The sequence below is a fragment of the Colobus angolensis genome, unplaced genomic scaffold, assembly GCF_000951035.1.
Source record: "Colobus angolensis palliatus isolate OR3802 unplaced genomic scaffold, Cang.pa_1.0 Scaffold512, whole genome shotgun sequence".
NCBI classification, from domain to species: Eukaryota; Metazoa; Chordata; class Mammalia; order Primates; family Cercopithecidae; genus Colobus; species Colobus angolensis.
In genome coordinates, this window is record NW_012118622.1 from 466,914 (window position 1) to 471,956 (window position 5,043).

At 39.1% G+C, this 5,043-nt stretch overlaps 2 pseudogenes across 2 annotated transcripts in view; both read left to right on the plus strand.

Moving 5' to 3' along the window:
• The window catches only part of LOC105525017, a 16,476-nt pseudogene extending 16,164 nt beyond the window's left edge, over nt 1-312 (plus strand). The window contains exon 6 of the transcript XR_001003845.1: nt 260-312. The product of XR_001003845.1 is annotated as a putative pregnancy-specific beta-1-glycoprotein 7 (transcript). The remainder of the gene's footprint in view (nt 1-259) is intronic.
• Nucleotides 1-5,043, plus strand: part of LOC105525028 — a 93,777-nt pseudogene that overhangs the window by 61,038 nt on the left and 27,696 nt on the right. Inside the window, exon 7 of the transcript XR_001003849.1 lies at nt 1,794-1,877. The product of XR_001003849.1 is annotated as a putative pregnancy-specific beta-1-glycoprotein 7 (transcript). The remainder of the gene's footprint in view (nt 1-1,793; nt 1,878-5,043) is intronic.

Consider the following 5,043-nt stretch of genomic DNA (forward strand, 5'->3'; position numbering starts at 1 on the left):
CCGCCCGTCTCGGCCTCCCAAAGTGCTGGGATTACAGGCTTGAGCCACCGCGCCTGGCCATTTTTTTTTTTTAAGAGAGAGAGACAGGCTCTTACTCTGTAGGCTAGCCAAGGATGAAATATAGTGGCGTGATTATGACTTACCACAGCCTCAATCTCCTGGGCTCAAGCAAATCTCATTCTTCAACCTCCCAAGATACTAGGACTACAGATGCATGCCAAGATGCCCAGCTAATTGATTTTTAATTTTTTTTTTGTAGAGACAGGGTCTCCCCAGCTTACCTATGCTGGTCCAAACACCTGCCCTCAGGAAATCCTCCCATTGTGACCTCCCAAAGTGCTACTATTAAAGTATGACCCACCAAACTGAGACTCCATTTTCATTTCTGATTTTAGTAATTTTAATCTCTGTTTTCTTTTTAGTCAGTCTAGTTAATGGTCATCAATTTTCTTGATTTTAGTTTGAAGAATCAACTTTTTGTTTCATTAATTTCCTCTATCATTTTTCCTTTCTCCATTTTATTTTTATCCATTCTAATCCTTATTGTTTCCTTCATTCATTGTGCTTGGGTTTAGTTTCTACTTCTTTCATACCCTGAAGTATGAGCGAGCTTGCTTCATACCATTCTTTTAAAGGTTTAACGTAGTCAATGAAACAAGATGCCACACACAGACGAATCAGTGTCAGCTGCTATATTACTACCATCGTCATTACCGTTGAGGTCAAATACTCCTAGAATGAATTCTCAGATCCACCTATTACTAGCCATATGACATCAGGAAAGATTTCACACTACACTAAGCTTCTGTCTTTTCATTGACAAAATGGAAATGTCTACCTGACAGGGTTAGTGTGAGAATTAAATGAAGTACAGGTAAAGTATTTAGCACAGGGCCTGGCACATAGGACATGCCCCTCAACAGTACCTATTTACACATATATATAGAACAAGGGGTAACACATAAAACTCTAGGACATGGTTACTGACAACTTGTAGGAGAGAAAGGAAAAAACCTAAGTGTAAAGAATCAAGCCTAGTATGTTAGTTTTTACCAACTGAGATGCATACAGGATGGGATTAGACATATAAGATAATGTATTAGGGAAGACACCTGTGAGGGAATGTGGGGCAGGCATGAAGGTAGTGTGGGAGAACTCACAGACCACTATGCAAAGCTGACTCCTGTGTAAAATAAAGAGAAGGAAATTTTAGGTATCAATGCAGTTCTAAGAGAGTATTTGCAAGGCTGATGGGGAGTCCTCCACCAGTTACCCATTAAAGTAAAAGACAGCCCCAGAGAACTAGATTTACTTTCATGCCCTTGCTGGGAGCCTGTGGGAAGGAAGCTTTCTGTGCAAAGGAGGTGGGGAATTTGAAATGCACTGACCTGGGCCTTCTGTCAATCATGTCCCTGCCATGAAAACCTGGCAGGGTCTCATTCACAGCAGCCACCACAGAGACACTGAGAAAAATATGCAACCATGAAAAGGTGGAAAAGTGGAAAGTTCCAATGACATAGAAAATAGCAATCAGCCTTTCTCACATCTGAAAGCTTTCTGAAATATCTGAATGCAGTAGAGAATTGACAGAGGACTGATCACCAACTGAGAAACATGGTGAGAGGGGAAATCAACTGCAAGAATATAATCATCTCCCATCAACTTTCCAACAGAAATAATATATTCCTTGAAGAAGCAATTATACAGCACCTCATGTTGCATGCTTGCTCTGAGGCTTCCCCCAGTAAAATCACATCACCTCCATTCCTTCTTTTCCATTCTTTCCATGACAGCTCCTTTAAGAAGAGGACATCTACCCTGGGTTAATCCGATATAGCAACCGTGATGTCATTACTGTATTTCAGGAAGACTGGCAGGTATGATGGGCTTTTCTCTTGTCCTGTTTCCTCCAGAGCTGACTGCCATGCTTGGGAGAGGGAAAAGACTTATTGGCCTGTATCTGGGACTGGATCTCCTCCTTCCTCCACCGAACTCCTGCTTCTCAGCACTAATTCCTGCAGTTCCCTTTCTCCCTGGCCTTTATGCTCCCTGTACCCCACTGTCTTTTAGACATAATTATCTCCAGCCTCTGCCTATTTGTTTCTCATATTCAAATGAGAAACACAATTTCACATTGTGAAACCATTTTCATTATTTTTAACATCTCTCAATAGTGTAATTCTCTCCATTCCATAAAGCTCAACCACTTCTCAAAGTGTTGCTTGACTTCTTGTCTCCAGACTTTGAAACCTTCCTTGCATATGATTGCCTCATTAACTTCCTAAAATCTAGTTAATTCACTTAATCGAGAATCTCCAGGGGTCTACTCTAGCCTATTTGGTAAGTTCACATTTCTTCTATTTACTAATCCTTCTCACTCGCTTTACCTCTACTTCCTAGTATAATGCCTCCATCCTAACTAGAACTGTTTTCCTACACATCCTGCCCCTTCACCCATATAGACAAAAAATTCTTAGTTCCAGTGCTATGCCTAAAAACAGGGTGAACTCCCCTCCACCATCTGCACTACAGACTTAACCACACCCTTCATCACAATCAATTTCTGACCTCATGGAGAACAAAGACTTTAGGATTTACCTGTGAACCTGAGACTCAAAACACAACCTGTGTGTGGTTGAGACACTTCCCTGATGACAAATTCACGTGTTCAGAAAAGATACAGAAATGAAAATGGCAAGGTCCCTAACTCAGGGAACATAAAGCATAAGACAGGAAATGAGACCTGAGAATAATCATGATACCAAAATAGAAAAAAAAGTGGAGGCCACAAGAAATCAGAGAAATCTGATGGGAAATATAGCTACACATTGGAATCACTGGAAAACATTTTTAAAAGTGGCTGCTCAAGCCTCCCCCATTAGTTCCAGTTTAAAGGTCTGGAGAGGGACAGAGACACTGGTAATTTTTAAGTCTTCCCTGATACTACAAACATGTAATGAAAATGGAGAACTCCTGTTGTAATAGGTAGAACTTAAAACTAAATCAATGATTTTCAGGTAGAAGTACTGGAATTACCTAAGGACCGTTTTCAACATATGTAAGACTATACTTTTTCGGCCCTACTTGTTAATGGGCTGCACCAAGAACTCAGTAATCCAGTTGGGAAACAGAAGCTGAATGAAAAAAGCACTTTATTTGATATATTAAAATATATATAAAGCACTTTCAAATGAGGGATAAGTGATGCTAAACCTTCTCTAAATAATATTTATGGGAATGTTAAAAATATGAGTATTCTAGGCTGGGAGCGGTGGCTCACACCTGTAATCCCAGCACTTTGGGAGGCCGAGGGGGAGATCATGAGGTCAGGAGATCGAGACCACCCTGGCTAACATGGTGAAACCCCGTCTCTACCAAAAATACAAAAACAAACTTAGCCATGGGTGGTGGCAGTTGCCTGTAGTCCCAGCTACTCCGGAGGCTGAGGCAGGATGATGGTGTGAACCTGGCAAGCGGAGGTTGCAGTGAGCAGAGATTGTGCTACTGCACTCCAGCCTGGGTGACAGAGTGAGACTCTGTGTCAAAAATAAAGAAATAAATAAATTTTAAAAAGTGAGCATTCTAAAAACTATATAACATTTCTGGAAATTGAATACGTTATCAGTCATAGTGTCATATGTCACAGAAGTAACTAGATTTCTATGTGAGCTGTGTCTTTGCCATAATAAACCTAATAAAAGTCTCATTAGATTTTTAACCATAGTCATTTTAAATCTTTGTCATTCCCAGACAGTTGCTTTGGTTATTCCTTGAAGTGTTTATAATCAGCTAGAGTCCAAAATTGCTTTTTCTTCGAGGAGATATAGGAAAAACACTCTGACAACGACTCTTGAATACAAGTTTCTGATAACTTCAAGATCGTACCACTGGACTCTCTGAGAACTTTCAAATTTTTAATGAACAGGCTGATACCTTCATGAAATTCAAGACAAAGAAGAAGACAAGAACTCAGTTTTATTGAACTAAACAATCAAAAAGATAATGTTTTCATAACTTTTTATTTGAAAATGTGCTGATTCTTTGAATGTTTTATTCTCCAGATTTATGAACTTTTTCTTTTAAGCTATTTATACTTACAACAATTTGGTAAAGTATACTTTTGTAAACAAAAATAGAAACATTTGCTTTTGCTCCCAATATGAGTGACTCAGAATTGGAAAACTATTCATGTGTATTCATATGTTTACGGTAATAAAGTTATTTGCACAAGTTCAGTAAGAATTTTATCTTTTTATAACAGGACAAATTTGAAAACATTGGTTATATTACCAAGGTTTTGACTGGATGTTCTATCTGAGAATATATGTAGAATAAACCCATAGGGAATGCAGGCAAACTCTGAAGTTGGCCTTGGTTTGGCTTCCTAGTCTCAAGAGGTTTTTCACTCACATAGTCTCAAAATAAAGGGATGGAGGAAGATCTACCAAGCAAATGGAGAACAAAAAAAAGCAGGGTTGCAATCCTAGTCTCTGATAAAACAGACTTTAAACCATCAAAGATCAAAAGATACAGAGAAGGCCATTAGATAATGGTTAAGGAATCAATTCAACAGGGAGCACTAACTATACTAAATATATATGCACCCAATACAGGAGCACCCAGATTCATAAAGCAAGCCCTTAGAGACTTACAAAGAGACTTAGACTCCCATAGAATAATAATAGGAGACTTCAACACCCCACTGTCAACATTAGACAGATCAACGAGACAGAAAGTTAACAAGGATATCCAGCAATTGAACTCAATTCTCCACCAAGTGGACCTAATAGACATCTACAGAACCCTCCACCCCAAATCAACAGAATATACATTCTTCTTAGCACCACATTACACTTATTCCAATATTGACCACATACTTGGAAGTAAAGCACTCCTCAGCAAACGTAAAAAAACAGAAATTACAACAAACTGTCTCTCAGACCACAGTGGAATCACACTACAACTCAGGACTAAGAAACTCAATCAAAACCGCTCAACTACATGGAAACTGAACAACCTGCTCCTGAATGACTACTGGGTACA